Source organism: Pinus tabuliformis, chromosome 6, assembly GCF_031772625.1.
Source record: "Pinus tabuliformis cultivar Carrire ecotype Pingquan chromosome 6, CPIR1, whole genome shotgun sequence".
NCBI lineage: Eukaryota > Viridiplantae > Streptophyta > Pinopsida > Pinales > Pinaceae > Pinus > Pinus tabuliformis.
The window spans coordinates 150135394-150157130 of NC_142292.1; the positions used below are offsets into that span (position 1 = coordinate 150135394).

Below are 21737 nucleotides of genomic sequence, written 5' to 3' on the forward strand. Positions count from 1 at the left end.
AAAGTCAGCAACAACATTTTCTTTACCTGGTTTGTCAACGATAGTCAAATCAAACTGCTGCAACAAAAGTAACCATCTAATAATACGAGCATTCACATCTGGTTTGTTCATTAAATATCTAATTGCAGCATGATCAGTATGTACAAATGTTTGATAGCCAGTGATATAATGTCGGAACTTGTTCAGTGCATGGACCACGGCCAAAAATTCTTTCTCAGTTACAGTGTAGTTCAGTTCCGCTTTGGATAAGTTTTTGCTAACAAAGTAAATGGCATACGGAAGTTTTTGTTCAACTTGTCCTAAGGCTGCCCCTATGGCTTTGTTTGAGGCATCAATGTGGATGTGGAAAGGTAGGGCCTAGTTTGGACCTCTCAAGATTGGGGCAAACACCAACTTGTCCTTTAATTCATTCAGAGCCCTCTGACAATCGTCAGTCCATTTAAACTCCACATCTTTTGCCAAGAGGCCAAACAATGGCGAGGCTAGCTTGCTGAAGTCTTTAATGAATCTCCTGTAATACCCTGCTAATCCTAAGAAACTTCAGACATCTCTTACCTTTTGAGGAGGTGGAACCTTCTTGATGAGAGCAATTTTGTTAGGGTCCACCTGTAACCCTTGGCAAGAAATGGTATGGCCTAGCACGGTCCCTTCAGTCATCAAGAATTCACATTTTTCAGGACTAAGGGACAGGTTCATCTCAATGCATTTGGTTAGGACTTTTCCCAGATTGGACAATGCTTCCTGGAAGTTGGACCCATTAGGAGTGAAGTCATCCATATAGATTTCCACCGCATCATGGACCAGCTCAGAAAAGATGCTCAAGACGGCTCTCTGGAAGGTAGCAGGAGCATTGCATAGTCCAAAGGGAAGAACTTGGTAGGCAAAGGTACCCCAAGGACAAGTGAAGGTGGTCTTATCTTGGTCTTCCGGGCTGATTTGGATTTGGTTGTACCCGCTAAACCCATCTAGGAAAGAGAAAAACTTCTTTCCTGTCAGTCCATCCAACACTTGATCTATGAAAGGTAGAGGAAAATGGTCTTTCTTGGTAGCTTTGTTCAGTTCTCGGTAGTCCACACAGATTCTCCACTTCCCATTTTTCTTGGGAACCAACACCAGAGGGGACACCCATTCGCTATCTGAGATGGGGTAAATGAATCTGGCATCCAACAGTTTTTGCAATTCTTCCTTGACGATGTTCTTAAGGGCTGGATTCATTCTACTCTGGGGTTGTCTAACTGATTTACAATCCTCTTTGATGTATATGTGATGGGTACAGACCAAAGGATGGACTCCTTTCATCTCCTTATAGCTCCAAGCAAAAGCATCTAGATGACTGGCCAACAGACTACACAGCTCCTTTTCCTGGGAAGGAGATAGGGAGGAGCTGATCTTTAACGTTCTCTCAAGGCTGAACTCCACATTTTTGACTCTGGGAGTGACAGGGTTGGTCACACAAAGGTCCACTAAGGTGCTGGCTTGGGCATCCTCCACCAATTCCTCTAAGGACAGTGCACTGGGAGGTGGATTCTGGATCAAGGTCTCAATCAAATCATCCTCGGTTGGGGGATCTCCCCTAGTGGTGTCTAGGGTGCACAAAGGTGCTGAGTACACCTCATCCTCTTCTCCTTCCTCCAACCAAAGTGGTAAGTCATGCTCTAATGAGGGTTGGGCAGGAGGGTATAGGACTAGCTGCTTGGACATAGGACCATTTTTGATGGTCATGTTTCCTGCACGGCAGCTTATGTAAGCATCTGCAGTGGCTAACCAAGGCCTTCCCAAAATAAGAGGGTATCCAGTAAGCTTTGCCTTTGGTTGCAGAACCAAGAAATCTGCAGGGTATTCCCAAGAGTCAACAGAGACCAAGACATCCTCCACAATGTAGGAATTTACAGGGTAAGTTCCACAGAAGAATACCAAAAGGACACCGCTCACAACCAGATCTCAAATCAATACACCAGTATTTTTGACGTGGTTAAAACCCTCAGAGTGCAAGGAGGGAAACAGTCCACGGCCTGTCCCAACGTGGGTACAGACAATTTATTAATCAAAGAATGAAAATTTACATAAGCTTCTCTCATGCACGGATTACCCGAACAATGACCCTCCATGCGCTTTAAATAGAACTCATGGACCAATCGGGTGTCAAGCCACGGATCAAGTGTCGGTAATACCGAGGTGAGAGTGAACCGTCGGATCACTACATATCGTGACCGTCGGATTGTAAGTTACAAAATGTACAACGGTAAAGAAACACACTTTACCTAACTCTAACCTAACTCTATACTAGACCAAGTTGAACTTAACTATATCCTATGTGTCGGAATATCCTAACATCCCCCCTTAAGAACAACTTGGGATAGGATTGAAGGATTTACAAATATGACACAATAGGAGAAGGAAGGAGGCACTAGAGCCTATCCCCCCTTAGTGACAACTTCCTGAACTCCAAGCATATATCGAAGTTTAGTGAACTTCGCCTCTGTGAGAGCCTTTGTGAAGATGTCTGCAACCTGATCATCCGTTGGACAATATTGCACTTCAAGAACATGGTCATGAATGAGCTTTCTGATGAAGTGCATGTGTAGTTCAATGTGTTTGCTGCGCTGATGCTGGACTGGATCTTTGCATAGCTGAATGGCACTTTGATTATCACACCAAAGTGTGGTTGGATGCTGCTGCTCAAAGCCAAACTCTGATAGGATCTGACGAAGCCACAAGGCTTCCTTACTAGCTTCCACGGCACCACGATACTCTGCTTCTGCTGACGAAAGAGAAATGGCAGCCTGTTTCTTACAAGCCCATGTAATAGGTCCTGAACCAAGAGTGAAGACATAACCGGCAGTAGACTTCCGATCATCAAGGTCACCAGCCCAATCAGAATCAGTGAAACCAACTAACAGAGGAGCTGCTTTGGCACTGTAATGAATCCCAAACTGTATTGTACCTCGAACATAACGAAGTATTCTTTTAGCTGCTTTCCAATGACTTTCACGGGGGTTTTGCATAAAACGAGCAACAAGGCCAACAACAAAGGAAAGATCAGGACGAGTATGGGTTAAATACAAGAGTTTTCCGACAAGTTGACGGTATAAGGTAGCATCAACTTCAGGAGAAGTACAAGAGACTGAAAGTTTGACTCCAGACTGAAAGGGAGAAGGGGCTGGCTTACAGTCTTCCATGTGAAAATGACGAAGAATATCACAAGCATACTTGGACTGGGAAAGGAAAATACCCTCTTGGGATTGCAAGACTTGAAGACCGAGAAAATAGTGTAAGTGTCCTAAGTCTGTCATTTCAAATTTCTTTTTAAGGCTGGACTTCACATGGTTTATAAGGTTGGGATCACTACCAGTAAGAATAAGATCATCAACATAAAGAACAAGGATGATGAGAGAGTTGCCCACTTTCTTGGTGTAGACAGTATTGTCAGAATGACACCTAGAAAAGCCAGATTCTAAAAGAAAGCTATCCATTTTGGCATACCAAGCTCGAGGAGCTTGCTTGAGGCCATAAAGGGATTTCTTAAGGCGACAAACGAGGCTGGAGTCTGTTTGTATGAAGCCAATGGGTTGTTCCATATAGATTTCTTCCTGCAAGTCCCCATGCAAGAAGGCAGATTTAACATCCATTTGATGTACTTCCCATTTTAAAGAGGCAGCAAGGGAAAGAACAAGGCGGATAGAGTTCATTTTGGCAACTGGAGAGAAGGTTTCAGTGTAGTCAATGCCTTCAACCTGTGAAAAGCCCTTAGCAACTAGACGAGCTTTATGTTTATTAACTTTCCCATCTGGTCCATACTTGGTTCTGTAAACCCATTTGCATCTAACAAGTTTGCGTCCCTTTGGTAGAGGAACAAGATCCCATGTATCATTTGTCATCAATGAATGATATTCTTCATTCATAGCTGTTTCCCAATGTGGATGGCCTGAAGCTTCTGCAAAAGTGTCAGGATCATGATTCACTGGAGCTTGAGCCAGTAAAGAAGAGGCTCTTTCAAACTGAGAACGTGTACGTCGCTGATCTGTAGGATCACCGGCAAGATCACCTGCTGCATCCCGAGTAGCACGGACCCATCTTGGAAGTTGAGGATCCTGAGAAGGTGGGGAAGGATTATCATCCTCGCTTTCATCATCAGAAGAAGAAATGTTTTCAAAGATAGAAGAGATGGGAAGAGGTGGCACATCCGCCGGACTAGGCTCGCAGGCCGATTTATTTTCATCAAATTTTACATCTCTTCTAATGATAACATTTTTGGACTTAAATGGAATAAGTCTATAGCCTTTTACATCTTCAGAATATCCAACAAAAGTACATTTCTCACTCTTAGGTTCTAAGGCTTTATGCTTTTCATCTGGAATATGGGCCCATGCTTCACTTCCAAACACACGAAAGTGACTTACATCTGGTTTAATGGAACTCCAAGCTTCTTCTGGAGTGATATTCTCTAGAACCTTAGTAGGAGTGCGATTGATTATATAATTTGCACAATTAATTGCTTCGGCCCAAAAACTAAGACTGAGTCCTTTAGATTGCAGCATACAATTAGCCATTTCCTTTAAGTGCGATTTTTCCTTTCAGCTACACCATTTTGTTGTGGAGTGTATGGAACAGTATGTTGCATTTGAATTCCATTTTCGGTGCAAAAGTTGATGAATGCATTTTTAACATATTCTCCACCATTATCAGTTCTTAGCTTAAGAATTTGATGTCCAGATTGTTTTTCAACGAATGCTTTGAAGGCCAAAAAGGTGGTAAATACTTCGCTCTTGAGTTTTAAGAAGTATACCCAAGTGCGTCTAGAGAAATCATCAATGAAAGTTAAGAAGTACTTGCAGCCAGAGAATGAAGCAACAGGAAGAGGACCACATAAATCACTGTGCACAAGCTGTAAAGGGGCTGAGGCGTGCCAAGAGGCACGTTTGTCAAAACTGTCCCGATGATGTTTTCCGAGTACACATCCGGAACAAACACCATCTTTGCAAGATACCATAGGAAGACCTGTCACCATGTTTTCTTTACATAGATGCTGAAGGGAGCGATAGTTTAAGTGACCATACCGCTCATGCCAAAGTTTGCTCACTTCATCATTATGAGCAACAAATACTGAGGGAAGATGGGATGACCCAAAGTTGTGAAACTTATACAACCTTTTGGAATCATCAGCAAGACCAGTAGCTAGAATCTGTTTAGGATCTTTTAGATCCTTGATTACAACATCATGAGGTGAAAATTCAACGATTTTACCTTCACCTGAATGAGTTATCTGATAGACAGATAGAAGGTTGCAGGATAAGTTTGGAACACATAATACATCATTGAACTGACCATTGTCTAGATGAACAGTTCCAGTCCCTACAACATTAAGAGATCTATCATCACCAACATATATATTTTTGGTGTTACAATCATTTAAAGAAGAAAACATGGCTTGGTTTTTGGCCATGTGACAAGAGGCTCCAGAATCAATGAGCCACTCATGAGAATGAGAAGAAGAAGAAGATACATTTAATGCATAACCAGACTGAGATGATTGACGATGACATGCAGAAAATGCCGTTCCGGAAGTTGAAGTTGAAGTAGGCTCCAGATGGATGTTATGTTTCTTCATTGCGGCTTCCAAGGCTTCCATCTTCTTAAAGCATTTAGATTCTAAGTGGCCATCTCGATTACAAAAGTTACAATGTCTTTCAGTCTTCTTCCATTTGTTTTTATTGGTCTTATCATATTGCTGAAATGATCTTTCATCTTGAGGCTGAGTTGGTTTAGGACCATTCCTTTGAGGATAAGACTTCTTAGGATTCTTTGAATTTGGTTGCTGCTGGGCGGCTAACGCTTTTGTGGAAGAGTTTCCAAGATTAAGAAGACCAAGGTGTAAGAGTTTTTCTTGTTCTCTTATTAAGGAATCACAAAAGGAGTCAAAGGAAGGGGGCTTGTAGTCTTTGCCTTGACAAATGAAAGCTTCCCTGGTAGAATGGAAAGTGGAAACAAATACAGAGTAGGCTGGCCCTAACTTAGTAAGGATGGAATAAATAAGGTTACCATCTTCTTTCTTAACTTTAACACCTTCCAAGAGATATCTAAGGTTCTTGAATTTTGACAAGAAATCTTCAATGCAAGAAAAATTATTAGGATCCAAAGTAAGCAGCTCATTTTCAAGTTGATGGGATCTAATTTCATTTTTAATCCCAAAAACTTTAGCAAGTTTTTCTAATGCTTCATGAGGAGTTTCAATTTCTGCAATGTGGAATCTAAGATCAGGAGAAACAGACATTCCTATCAAGCCACGTGCTTGATCTTGTCGATTTTCCCATTTTTCGGCCTTGTCTTCATCTTTGGGTTTCTTCTCTTGGTCTGTGGCTATTCTGAAGAGACCTTTACTTCTAAGTAAATCTCCCATGTAGGCGACCCATTGGAAGTAGTTAGTGCTGTCAAGAATGACTTGGCATGGACTTTCCATTTTTGAAAAACAACTGAAGCTGAAGATGCTGAAAGTGAGTGGTCCAATGGATAGATCTCGAAAAAATAGGCGGTTTTAAAAAAAACGGCTCTGAAAAAGGCTTCCGGATGAAGAAGTTATGGCTTTTTGAAAAAAAATTGTTGACGTTGCCGGCAAAGTGCGCGAATGTGCGGGAATGAAAAAATCCGCCCCCACAAAATGGAGACTTGAACCCAAGACCTCTACTCTCTTAAAAGGTCTTTGAACCAATTGATCTATACAAAAGATTTGAGAGAGAGAGAGAGAGAGAGAGAGAGAGAGAGAGGGGGGGGGGGGGGGGGGGGGCCTCGATTTGCGTGCTTGCCTTGGGAAGACTCTTTTCCCCTACAAAACACAAAACACAAAACCCAACACGAATATCCAAAGAAAAACGAACCTTACGGCTCGAAGTTAGCTTTAGCCAAAAAACTAGAAATTTTAAAAAAAATCTCAAAGTTAGCTTTTAACCGAAAAACTAAATATTTTCCTCAATGTTTCTGATTTTCCGAGATCACACTAAGGTGCAGGGAAAAGAGCATACGCATGAGAAAAATCCTTTCTTTCTGTTTCTGATTTGCCCAGATCGCACAGAGTCGCAGGGCAAAGAGCATACGCAGAAATGAAAGGTATAGATCCGGGAAAAAAAAAAGGCTAAATAAACCGAAACCGAAATAAGCAGAGAGAAAATGACAGTAAACTGCAAAAAAAACACTGTATACCTCCCGATCTGAAAAATGACGCAGCTAGGGCTACCGGAAACCTTTTCGCGTGAAACGAAAGGGGTTCCTCACTGAAACAGATGCTCCGAATGCAACAGAGCAGTCCTCTCGGCCCGAAAGCAGTCAGAAACAGCAGATCTAGGAAACGACAGCCGCATGCAGTTCTACCGGCTTCAGATTTGGATCACCAACGGACGCGGCCCTCAAATAGCTCTGATACCATGTAGGAATTTACAGGGTAAGTTCCACAGAAGAATACCAAAAGGACACCGCTCACAACCAGATCTCAAATCAATACACCAGTATTTTTGACGTGGTTAAAACCCTCAGAGTGCAAGGAGGGAAACAGTCCACGGCCTGTCCCAACGTGGGTACAGACAATTTATTAATCAAAGAATGAAAATTTACATAAGCTTCTCTCATGCACGGATTACCCGAACAATGACCCTCCATGCGCTTTAAATAGAACTCATGGACCAATCGGGTGTCAAGCCACGGATCAAGTGTCGGTAATACCGAGGTGAGAGTGAACCGTCGGATCACTACATATCGTGACCGTCGGATTGTAAGTTACAAAATGTACAACGGTAAAGAAACACACTTTACCTAACTCTAACCTAACTCTATACTAGACCAAGTTGAACTTAACTATATCCTATGTGTCGGAATATCCTAACACACAATCCCTTCGGGAGTCACGGTGGAGCGATCTGCTAGTTGTAGGACTGTCGAGGTCTTCCTCAAGGAACCCTGGAGGTTGAGTTTGAGCATGGTATCTCTGGTCATCACATTAATGGCAGCCCCTAGATCAATCAAGGTGTGAGGTATGATGGTGCCATTGATGTGGACATCTACTACAGGACTCCCAGGATCTAGATACTTTGGGCAGATGACTTGTCCCAACATAAGGTTAGACAGTTGTCCTATGACATTGATGGTTGAAGCATCTCTCTTTCGCCTGCCTGGGTGTCTGAAACACTTTTCCTTAACCAGTTTGTTGTATATTGGTACATCTTTGATGGCTTGGAGAAGTGGTATTTTCACACACAACTGTTTGAGCTCTCCCAAAATCTCATCCTCCTCTGGGTTGGGTTGTGTGGTGGCCGTTAGTCTCTCAGGAAAGGGTGGAATAGCCTTTAGTTCACTTTCATGTTTATCTTCCTCGTCCTATGGGGGAGGAGGTTGGCAATCCAGAAGAGTCTTTTCAGATCGTAGATTGATCTCCTGGATCTCCACAGCATAGGTAGGGCATGATGTTTCCCCAGTATATACCTATTGGGCCTATCTGTTGTTGGGGTTCGGGTTCGGTTGAGCAGGCATTTGAGGTTGCCTTGGAGGAGCAGGAGGTAATGGTTGTGGTTGAACTGGTGGTGGAGGCAAAATGGCGGGAGGAGTGTTGTACTGGGGCCTCCACCCCGATTGAGGTGCATTCCACTGAGGCTGTGGCTGGGCGTGTGAGTGATATGAATGAGTAGTGGGTTGAGTATGGTACTGAGGTGGGTAAGACCATGGAGGAGGCATAGACCAGGAAGGATGAGCAGGGGGACCCTAGGAAGGCATAGGAGTAAATTGGTTGGGGCTGTAATAAGCTTGGGGTGCCCCTTGCATCCCCTGCTTGTAAGGTCTAGGTACTTGTGGCCTCCTTTGGTTGAGGAAATAGAGAGGTTCGGTGGGGGCTTTTGTCCCTTGATACATGGCTTTAAGCCCAGGTAAGGTTGGACATTGGTTTGTGGGGTGGTCCTCCTCACAAACAAAACATACTTCAACCGAATGTAATGGGCATTCGTTCTTAGGGTGTTTCCTTGTACACCTAGGGCAGAAGATAGCCAAGGCCCTCTCAGCTTCTTCTTTCTTCTGTTGGATCCTGAATGTATCAAGTTGCATGGCAATGGTCTGTCTCACCTCACTCTTGAGATCCTCTAATTGATTTGCAAACTCATGTTTGGAGAAAGGAATACCAGCTGAGAGGAGGTTTCCTCTACCTCGTTTCCGGGCTGCCCTAGAGTGGTTTCTAAACACAGTCTTTATGTCCTCATAAGGTAGTTGGTAAATATCTCCTCCAGCTAACATGTGAAGGGTATCTAAGAGGTCTTCAGGGACTCCTCGGAGCAGAACCAACTTGAGGGATTCAGGGTCAAGTGTGCATCTGGCCCGTTTATAGCTAAGTTGGAACCTTTCCTCGTAATCCTCTAAGGATTCATCATTTCCCATGGTCATCCGAAAAATTTCTCCCTTGGTTTCCTTGGACCTACAGTAGTCCCGGTATTTGGTATTGAAAGCTTGCTGCATCTGAGCCCAAGTGGTGATACTGTTCCCAGGTAAGCCCATGAACCAGCGTAATGCTGCATCCTTAAGGGTTGAGGGGAAGAGTTTCAGCTTCTGCTCATCTTCAGTATAGTCATAGGTTTGACAAAGGACAACAAACTCAAACAGGAAGGTATCAGGATCTTCAGTAGTCAATCCATTGAAGTGAGGTAAAGCAGAAGGGCTTATGTTCTTCATTTTCATGTCTCCATTGGTCTCTCGGATGGGGAAGGCACCTTCTATTCTCTCATCTTCTCCCCTATTGTCAGCCATAGCTTCAGATGGAATGGTCTCTAACTCTTCTTCTGTTATAGGATCTTCGTATATCTTAGGAGGTTCACCTATAGGTTCTTCTGGATCACTGTCACCAAAGAAGAGAGAAGGGTGACTCAGTGATGTGGTGGGGTTGTTGGGTAAGAATTTGCCTGTTTTATCTCGATTCCTACGAGGCATGAAATGAAAAGACTTTTGATTGCTTTTTTTTTTTTTTTTTTCTGGTAACTGCAAAAACTGAAACAGATTGATCTACAGCTAACTATCTTGCTAAAATGAAAATGCAGAATTGAAATGAAAGCAGGAAAGAACTAATCTACTTTGCTCAAATGAAATTGCAGGAATGGAAATGCTAGTCTACGCTTGCAGAATTGAAATGCTAATCTACGCTTGCAAAAATGAAATTGCGGAATTGAAATTTTAATCTATGAAAGCAGGAAATGTCGATGCTACTTTTGCAGAATGGAAATGAAATAAACTACTTAGCAGAAGGCGAGAGTAGAAAAATAGAAGAAAAGAAAAAATTACTAATACGGCGCCAAAAAGATGGTGGGCTCTAGTATTGTAGCAATAATGCTACAACTCCTGGAGCTTCCTTCTCTAATTTTATCAACCCGGTAGTTCGTAACAAACTTGGAAGCGACGGTGTTGTATGCACAAGTACTAGCTCTTGTCGCAGCTGTCATTTGGTCAGCTGGCACAAGTCCGCTAGGGCTCAAGCCAACTTCTATGAGTTCTCAGAAGAAGCTTTTTAACCGATGAACGAAAGCTATCTCAAAGGAAATTAACCTACTGTAGGAAGGAACTGAAAGCCAACAAGAATCACAAACCCTAGCAAACCCTAATTCTACCAGCTAGTCCTACTGATGCAAAGGTGGGAATGCAAACTATTGAAAGAGATGCCATTACTTCTAGGAAGGTGAGATGCATGTGTCTAGACTACTTTGATCTAAAGAAAACATATTTTTGCATTTTTGCTCAAGTTGTTGGAATTATTATGCATGTGCTTCTAACTGGGTCTTGACTGTGAAGGGATAGATCAAGGAGGGAAATGCTTGGAAAAGGTCAGGAAGGCTCAGAGAGGGTCTAAGGGATCCCTAACATCCTTTCAGAGAAGTTCACAAAGTTTAGATGCCAAGCAACCATGTTTACGAGCTTCTACAGGAAGTCTGCAGGGGTTCTACATGATGTTCAGGATTTCTACAGGAAGTTCAGTAATTCCTACAGGATGTTCTGCAATTGGATTTTTGGGTGGTGGATGAGTGGAAGAGGCTATATGGATGGATAGGGAGGTAGGAGGGGAGCTTGTGATGGCTTATGGACAAAGAGATGAGATGAAGAGGGGGTGTGCAAAGCTGGTTGGTCTAGAGGAGGGTAGAGGGAATGGAAGGCCGAAAAGGTAGAATCCCGTGGGTGATAGAAGAGTTAGGAGGCAAGTGGTCTAACTGGGAGATGAGTAGATGGCCTAGGCATGGCTTAGAAGGATAAGGGAGTGAGGGAGTAGTACTTCACAGTGTAAATGAAACAAATCATCCATGTCTTGCACATAACCGAAATTTCATCAACTTATTCTAACTGTTTTAATAAAAACCAAAGAACAGCAACATGATTTTTAAGGAAAATCATGCATGGTACTGAAGCAAAGAATCATTCCACAAGATCTGAACGCATGGACACTGCTACAAATGAGAATATTGCATCAAAGCTTGCATGAACATGTAAAACAGTGTTTTTGGTGGGTGGCACGGTCTGCAATTCCAGTCCCTAAACAGAGGTGAAAGTGAGTATGCAGTCAACCCTTTTTGGAACTCTGATTAACTCCAATCTCCTTACTCTAATCTAAACTACTGAAGCAACTCTGTTCATAAAACTAACCTACTTAACCACATCAAGAAATTCAACTCAGCAAACTGCGTTTCCAAATGCATGTAAAGGAAAAGAAATACAATGCTGAAAGAAAGGTAACAACACAAAGGAAGGATTCCTTTTGCTCTCAGGTTGGGCCCAACCCCGAGAGCTATCGCTCCCTTAAGAACTCAGAACTGAACTCAAATCTGCCTGCTTTTCATTAAAAGATAATAGTCATAAGTCAAGTAACATGCCAAAAATGGCTTACAAAAGCAAAACAGAGCTATCAGCTCGTAGTTCAGAATATGCAACAAGGTTTCAAAAGTCCCCCTCGAAGGCTACAACCTCATCATTTATACATTACGAGGGCCAAGCTGGCCTCCTAAATTAGTGGGGTTTGGCTGACCAAACTAAGAGTAATCTGCTGCTTCCTCAAAATCCGTTTGGTTGCCTTCTAGCTTGGTGGTGGTGGCTGTTGGAGCTCGGAGTTGGGGGTGGAGATCACGAGGAAGGCCATTCAATGATGTGGACAACCTTCCTACAAAATCTCAATCCCATCTTGGCTGTCTCCTAGCCCTCATCTGCGTGGTTTTGCTCCATTAAATGTCAAAAAACCTGAAATAAACATGTGTTAGCCACCTAGGAATAGTGACTACCCTCATTCGTACAAATGACATAAATATACTAAAAAATGATGCATAAGTTATGAAAAATGAAGGGTTGAGCAAGGGTAGTTAGGCCAAATGAGCCCAAAATGTTACCAAATTTGGGGCTCATCAATTCACATGATGTGAATTTATGTCAGCAAGTTGTTTTTTGCATTATGTTGTTTTTGACAAGATGTCAGAAGAAGATTTTCAGCAGCAAAAGTTGCCATAGAAGTGGCTTGGTAAGAAGTGGTTTGACTTCTTGACACAGTAAAACATACTTTCATTGGTACATATGCAAATTTCAGTTAAGTATGCATATATTTATGATGTAATCTTTGAGCCACCTTGGATCGATGATCAAGGAACCGATGTTCAGCTTCCTTCTGTAAACTTCTCAATAGAAATTCTGAATGAGTTCAAGGTAGACAATTCTTAACAGGAGGACAAGCACATCCAGGAAGGGAAGTGTCGACTACCTTCGATTTTTGTTTCAAAGGAACTAGCCATGCAGGCAAGTGTATGGAGGCTGAAAGAAGAGGGTGATGTACTCTCATCTACTGTACAGATCAATATATTAGTCTTTTGGGGTCCAAAAGATTCCTAATGGGGAGGAGTGATCAGATATTGATCCAAGACCTTAATGATAGCTCAAATTTCAAAGTGTTTGAAAGATTGTCAAACTTGAGCAAATGGATATATCTCGTCTTCCTGATTCTAGCTCCACGAATGGTTTAAAAAACCGATATCGAATGAAGGAGTTACCACAATTTGAAAAAGTCTAATACACCGCAAATTATGGGCATTTCACCAAGATTAATTTGGTTTTAAGCACTAAAGCCTTCCTTAAGCACGTTTCTTAAAAGTGTGAATTGAGCATGTGGGTGGTATTCAGAAAGTGGAAACTGGTATCTCATTCTCCCTAAAGGTGGGAAGCGGTATTCCTAAATTTCACGTGATTACCATTAGCGGGCAACACGTAGCACGAGAAAACCACTTTTCTCACGCGCTTTCAATGTGATATCAATCGTGCAAGATTTCACGCGAGATTACGCGATAGCTATTCGATAGGACGTGTCACATCGATAATGGAGATCGGCCAAGCTAGTTGGTGAGCGGGTGATGCGATAGCCATTGGATCGGACGGGATAGATCGATGGTGGAGATCGTCCGAGTTAGTTGGTAAGTAGATGATGCGATATCCATTGGATCTGGAGAAGTGAGATCAATGGCGCAGATTGAGGCATTTGACAAAAGGGAAAACCAAAGAAGGATCAAGCGGGATACATAACTGCTAGTTGCAAACGCTTGAAACGCAGTCACATGCGGCCGCATGTTACCTGACTGCCACATCTACACGGGATTCTCCCTAACCGCCGGGGATTAACTGCTCCATATGTGCGCCCAACAGTTATTATAATAGTCACCTTCAACAGTCAGCATGGTGGAGTGGATAAACTTAGGAGGATATGCTAAGCTGAACTGGAGCTAGGTGAAATTCACCAAATTTGGTGGAGTATCCCTAAGGGATATTGATTAAAATGCACTCTAGGAGCCATTTTGACGCGAGAGCCAAAGACCCAGAAAAAGCCAAAGAGCTAGAGAGAGAGAAAGAGAGTGAAACAAGAGGCTAGCTGGGATAATTGGATCCTTCTGAAGCCAATGGAATAGTCCAGAGAAGCTAAAGAAGTCATCTTCATGGAGTTTTCATCCAGGGAGATTTTGGAGCTGAGGGCCACTGGGAGTTGGAGGCAGTTGTAGGAGCTAGCAGTACTCATTCTCAGTGAACCAACAATCATTCTTGACTATAATGAGTCTTCTGAATCTATTGCGGGGATTTGCAGAAGCATTTAGAGACTTCTAAAGGCTGATATGCTACAGGAAAGTTCCAGGGAGCCTAGTGCCAACCATGGAGGAAGGCCTAGTTTGGGGATGCAGTGCTCATATTGAGAAAATATTCAGTCTATTTTCGATGTTAGATATGTGCTGGAGACAGGAGATGATGTTTCAGTGACAGTTAAAGAATTCTGAAGGAGTTCGTGCTATCAATAAGCTCAGGGTAACTCAGACCACTGATTGAAGGAATCAAGTCTAAGGGAGTTTAGATTTGTCTGCAGAGTGATGACAACCATGACAGGGAGATAGATGGTATTCTAAGCCCATTGGTTCAGTTCAATAACCTTTGAAGTTAAGTGTGGAACTTGTAAAAGAAACTTTACCATAATCCCAAAGAGCCAAGTCAAGATGACAAAAGCTCAAGGAGATGTAGTCCACGATATTTGGGTGAACTCCTAGATTAAATTTGTTGTTATGTGTGGATGTTTATTTGCTGCATTTTATGGTTGTTATATGAGTTTAATATCAGCAGAAACAAATGGACTTAATGCACTTAAACAGCTAAAAGTAAATATACACCCGTTTCAAGTATTTAATTCCGCAAATGTCATATATAAGCTAGATCATTTATTTTTTTAACTGAGTGGGAGGTTCTTGTAAGTATAACAAATTATCAAACCCCCATTTCAGATCAATATTTATTATATTTTGAAATTTATTGTATTAATATTATTAAGATGTTTTTAAAAGATAAAAAATATATAATATGTATTCAATTAGATATATATATATATATATGCTTGGAAGGAATATATGTTTTTATCATGTTTAATATCTCACTTTCATTTAGGCAGGGAATTGAACCGATGACTTCACATCAAGGAGTGCCTTAATAAAGCCTCGATCAAGTGGGAATTGGACCAATGACTCTACATCAAAGAGTGCCTTAATAGAACACCCAATTACTATCTATCCAAAACCCATAAACATATCTAACAACATTTAAAAAACAAATCAATATAAATTTATTTTAAACTTAAATTTATCAAATATTAAAAAATCAATTTTCTGAATACTTAATTTTTTTTAATTCTTTAATATAAAAAAAATTTAATACATAACATAGAATTAAATAATTATTTTAATTTAATTTTTCATAGATTTAACTTTAAAATAAATCTACATAAATTTTAATTTATAATTATTACACTTCAACTTTAAACAATGGGAACGCATATACAGGTTCTCTCCCTGAAAGGTACTCGTGAAAAAATATTTTCAAAAAGGAACAGGGGCACGTGGCAAGCGGAGGGATCTGAAGGGGCAGGGGATTGAAGCGGGGTAACGGATTGGATGAGGAATATATATTCAAGTTTTGACTCCGGGTTTTTCGTACAGTCCTGGCATGGATGGCAGATTTATAGGTAACGTCAGTATGTTAGTATATTTTATTGGTGGGGGAGAGAATTCTCGTCGAAGAATCATAATACATCATATATCGCCGAAGCGATCAGATTTCATCATACAATATTTATCGTGAAAGCGAGCAGAATACGTCAACATTGGAACACATACATCATCATCGTAGCAGAATACGTCAACATCGGAACACATACATCATCATCGGAGCAGAATACATCAACATCGAAACAGAATACGACATCATCGGATCAAATGCTGCTGCAGCAACGGGCAGCTGCCTGCAGGAATCGAACATGACTGGGGGTGCAAAAGCCAACCGCCCCAACCATCGCATCATGCACTCACGTGCAAAACATAAATATATATGCAATCAATATAGATTTACAATAACATGGAATAATTAAATTAGATAGATAAACCAATACCACTATGATTATCATTACTAACTGCATTCTGGAACCATCATTACCTCGACAGAGAAGCATTATTTTCCTTGTGGCAGCTGATGTCGTCCAAAAATGTTATAGATTTAATTCTGTCAAGAAATAATTGTTAGATTGGAATTTTCGTTACCAAATTTTGGTGTATTAGTTCTGTGTTTAATCGAGGTACGCAAGTTTCAAAATTTTATGACGTAATGTCTCCCAGGGCCAGACATCATCCTTCACTTTGCTTTCCAAGATTCTTCCCCGTTTCGAGACAATCTTGGAACTTTGATTCTATTTTCGCCGGGGCCTTTAGCTGCATGCGTTGAGTATTGGCTTGCAAAATCAGTGAGTCACTGTCTTTAATTAACGGAATTAGCAGTTTTATTTCAATTTGTCAACTCACAGTGTTTGTATAGATGCACGTGAAGAAAGAAAGAGTCAGAAGCGACGCCATTTCTTTGTCTCGGCTTTTGGATATTTTAATGGAGAAAATTCATAGAGAGATATAGTTGGTAGCACCATTTACCCTCTGGTTTGATTCTTTTTTTACATGATCAATCATTTCAGTAACCATATTTGGTGTTTTATGATTTGGAGCAGGTGGCGTGAATCCTAACGGCAGTTCCTATTTCCACCTCCATACCAAAGTTAATGCTATGTCTTTACACCTTCTGACACCCTCCTTGATGTCATGGGGCTCTTCCATGTTCGACCATGCATCATAGCATGCATCCCTCTCCGGTGATTACAGGGCACGCAACTCCAGCGACTCTGCCATCTGCCGTGCTCCTGCCCATCGACCCTGCCCGCCTCCACTTTGGCCTCCACTCTCGTGTATTGATGAGGCACATTTACGGCACATTTACGGCATTTACGAATGGTACCAACCATCCTCCAGGCAATTCAAACTCCAAGACAATTCACGCATTGAACTCCGGCGAACAGAGCAGAGGTTACAACCATTGAACTTCGGCAAACAGAGGAGAGGTTACAGAAGGTGATTCAGTGCATGCAGTGCTTCGAGGACAGAAGATTTCAAACGCTCTTTCTACCTCTGTCTCGCGTATACAGGTATTATCGTATACCCCTGCATACAACCATAATATAGAAATCATGAAACAGCTACTGAAAAACGCGGGGCTTTCCCCTTTGCGGTTCTGTGAAAAGGGTTGATACAATGAAAATTATATGTTCAGGGTGTTACAGGTACTCTTGTTTGCATTTTATGAATTCCTATCAGATGTATTTCAGATCCCATACAGTCGAACTTTGATAGTCATGAATATAAGCACTCTTGAGTTTAAGTTCCAGCAAATTGATAGCCCAGCAAATTGTTTACATAAATATATAAAGACCACAAACAAGCACAATGAAAAGGTGGTAGCATACACAAAATTAAAGACGTTACTGATGTGAAGCCAAGAATCTTGCATTACCCCATTTATGCTCTCAATTGTAAATCCAAATATCTATATGCTATATATCATTACAAGTATTCTATTATTGATACCAAAATTTAAGAGGTAAAAGACGTCAATATTAGGGTCAGGAATTGTTGTCTGCCGCTGTTCAAGTCATTGATCAACAATGCCTTCAATTCGGCGTCAAAAGTTTCAGCCATTTTCTTCACTTCTCTGGTGACCTCTTTCTTCACTTCTCTGGTGACCTTAGCCAACGTATCCATGATTTCCTTCATAATTGGCGTCGATGAAACTGGGGGCTTGATAGCGATTGAATTCCTATTAGATGTATACAGCTCAGAATTTCAATAACAGAGGCGCTTTTACTGAAAGTTTGAAACTATATGCAGCTGGCCATTGGTGATCGAAAATTTCTTTTCGCAAGGTTAGTGCACATCCTTTTCATGCCTCAAAGCTGTATTTTAAAAATCCATATGTAACGCGACAAAGCCCTAGCATTTCCAATAGATTCCCAACGGCATTTCATGTTTTATGAACTCTTCCCTGGTTAATGATCACAGATTCCAAAACACGTTTCGATTGATTTAAAGATTTAAATATATTTTAAAGATTCAGAGATTACAGCTCGATTTTCTCACTCCGCCAAACTGTCTCATAAAAGATAGCAAATTTATTCTGGAGCAGTAATATATGGCCAAATTTAGATCGCAACTGGACTCACAGTTCAGAATAAATTTTATTTGACTCCTCAAGAATGCAGTGCCATGAAGAATCTTGTTCATCATTCTCACAAGCGTCGGTCTTGGTCATGGTTAATTATAAGGAGTATTCCCAAGCCAAATGGCTCTGAAAATCTTATTTTGGTTGGAATTTGATTAATAAAAGGTTCAAGTTTCATTGGATTAGATGAATTTTAAAAAAATTAGGGTTTTGATGAAGTCAGCGCTTAAATGCAGTAAGCAAGCATTTAAAGATTCTAAATAGATAGAAGTTTTTCCTCGCTCAAATATTTTTATTAATTTATTTTTTCCAACCTGATAAAAAAAGATTTAAATTTTTTAATATAATTATAATTTTGTTACGATTCAAATTTTTCTCCTAATGACTTGTTTTTCTCAAAAATCTGCTTTAGGATCGTAAAAATTTTCAATTAAATGTTTGATTAATAAGTATTCGTGTTTCCTATATCCGCAAAATCTTACAGCAAATCATCTATCCTCATTTCATTCAATTTTATATTATACAAATGATCCTCATTTTATTCAATTTTATATTATACAAATGAATTATGAATACTGTAGGTATATTATACGCAGTGGAATCGGTAGATGAATCTGGTGTCATCTGTTTGGATGGAGAAATGGAAAACCATAATAAAAAATCACAAAACAATTGCATAGTCTAATAAATGTGGAATATTGTTGTTAAGGAATTTGTTTAGTTATTAACACTGTGAGTATATATACACAGTGGAAACAGTAGATAAATTTGATCTAATAAGTATAAATGAAGAAATAAAGAAGTGAGGTACACATGGAAACAGCAGAAGGATCTGATGTCATAGGAAGAAATGGAGAAGTAAAGAAATGAGAGTTGACATTATTTACATTAAATATTAACACTTTAGATATTCAGACTAAAATCAGTTGATGAAAGCACTTACAGACTTTGTCCTTGCCGGATGTGCAACAGTAAGGTGCTCAGAATTTAAGTGCCAACAGACCAACCACCGTATATTTAGCTTATATCTATTCACTTTGTTAACTGGAAAAATATATATTTATGTGTTGACATTATTTAACTCTTTTCATTATTTATGTGTTGAGTTTTTATCATCTACAGAAAAAGTTGAGTTGCAACAAATAGATATGTTTTCTGTCCAGTAACATATTATATACAACTTTTTAAATATATCATGGATTTAAGAACATTTTATTCTATTCCAGTTTTCAAAATTTTAGTGTTTAAAATGGATTTTAGTGTTTATTCTATTATGATGTTGTTCTTTTTAGATTATGGTCTATGGAGAGCATTAGTGTCTTTACTCTCCTGGTTATGTTCGCAGGGAAAAATATGTCTTGTAAATAAATGGCATCCTATTTTGCCTTTGTTGAAGAATCCATAGAGCCCTCCCCCATGGAGTGTGCGGGTTACGAGCAGTATGTGCATCTCCCCGAGCTCAGTGCCATGTGGAAATTCAAGGAATGGCCTGGTTGGTCTAGAGAGGGGTTGGTAAAGGCTGCCTTATAGTCATTGGAGATTACTTTTCGGTTTGTTTCGTCTGTCCTCTGTGACACAAGGACTTACATTGACAAAGAGGAATGGAAGAGAAGGCTTGAATCCTTAATTAGTTCCCAGATTGAGTTGATTTCAATTATTTGTGAAAATGACAAGCAGGTTCCCACTCTTCAGTTGTCAGTAAGTAGTGGTGTTCTCTCATGGAAAGTTTTCCATGAGGTATGGCAGAGACCTGGTGCTTTACCTGTGGTTAGTAGAACAAGTGAAGAGAGCTTACTTCCGCGTTTGGGTACATGGAAAAGCGCTGAAGCTATGGTTTCTAGAATATGGCTTGCCATTGAAGGCCATATGCAGAGGACTCCCTTCACTTTAGGTCTGGGGGAACCAAATATGTCAAGTAAGCCTCTTCTTGAATATGATAGAATCTGCAAGCCAAGATATTTGCACTCTTTAAAACAACATAAACAGTTTCATAATCCAGAAGATGCCAAACTTTGCAATGTCCTCCAGATCTTTGAGGCCTGGGTATTTGTAGGCCAAGAATTGTTGCACAGAGTATATGAAAGAATAGATTCTGGGGATTTCGTAGGAGCATCCACAAACTGTTGGATGGTTGAAAGGGTGTGGAACATGCTCACAGAAATTGTGAATTTGATTCTAGTGATGGACCCAGATGATTTCCTTTGCCTTAAACACCAGTTGGCAATTAGCAGCAATAGTACGCTTGCAGGTGCATATTGCCTTCGGTCTGCCCCCCTTAGAGACCTTACAAATGCATGCAAGGAACTAAGGCATCTGGTGCCCAAAGTCATGGGTGTTGAGGCTGATCCAAAGGGTGGACCAAGGCTCCAGGAGGCACTTATGCATTTGTTTCATTCACATGGACTTCGCTCACATAACACTTCAGGTGCTTATCATGTTGCAACAATACATGTTTTGTTGGCCTTCCAGGCAATAGAAGCCGCAGTGAAAAGGTTTTTCTTCTCATATCAGCAGCTGGTAGTAACAGCCATGGGTAGCATTGAAATGAAGGGTCCATCATATCTAGGTGCTTGTGATGCCCTGCGTCAGATATATTTTGAACCACCTTATTTCCCTAGTGTGGATGGTGCAAAGACATTTTTGGGTTACTATTGGCACTAGAAGTCTACAACTATGGTGGATGGTACACTGGAAGATCTACAGACAAATCAAGTTAAGTTTACAAGACAAAGAACAATGCGTTCAGTTTTTCAAAGTACTACCCCAAATTCATACATACACTTCTTACATTGACAGTTTTGAGTACTATACATAGAATTATATTGGATATAGGATTAGACTCATTTTTGTTCATCCCCATCAGTAGGACCAATCAAAAAAACAGTGCTAGAAATTTGGAAAAAAAAAAGAAAAAATTTCCCTCTCCAACATGGATAGGATACTAAGGATTCATAGTGTGCAATTCCTCCTTCGTTAGTTAAATACTGTAAAAGATTGTCCAAAATTAAAAGGGTAATTATTAAAATTATTAAATTTTACGAGTTGTTTCTTTTTTTAATTTTTTATTTCTTTACCTAAATTCTATGATGAGTTTAATGATATTTATATAATTCATTATAAATTTTAATATGAAATGTAGTTTAATGCTGTTATTTTTTTAAGATTTTTTAATTCAGTGTGTGAAACTGAGATAATTATAATTTTAAATTGTTAAGTTTATTTAATGGAATGCATCATAATTTTTTTGATGCATTATTTTTTTTTATATTTAATCAGATTTTTTGTTTTTTAAGATTTTTTAATTCACCGTGTGAAATTGAGATAATTATAATTTTAGATTATTGAATTTATTTAATGGAATATATCATAAAAAATTTAATGTATTAAATCTATATCATATTTAAATATATAATTTAAATGATGGAACGAAATTGAGATAATTATAATTTTAGATTATTGAATTTATTTAATGGAATATATCATAAAAAAATTAATGTATTAAATCTATATCATATTTAAATATATAATTTAAATGATGGAACATTACAATTTCATTACGGGTCATACTAAATAATTATCTCTTTAAACTAGGCCTAAAAAAATATAATTCTTTTATTTGAATATTTTCTGCTTCAAAATTATGA

The 21737-nt window shown here is 39.9% G+C and overlaps 1 pseudogene; it reads left to right on the plus strand.

The window, feature by feature from the left end:
- Positions 1-19461: 19461 nt before the first annotated feature.
- LOC149257816 (nematode resistance protein-like HSPRO2 pseudogene) lies at positions 19462-20754 on the plus strand (annotated as a pseudogene).
- Positions 20755-21737: the final 983 nt, after the last annotated feature.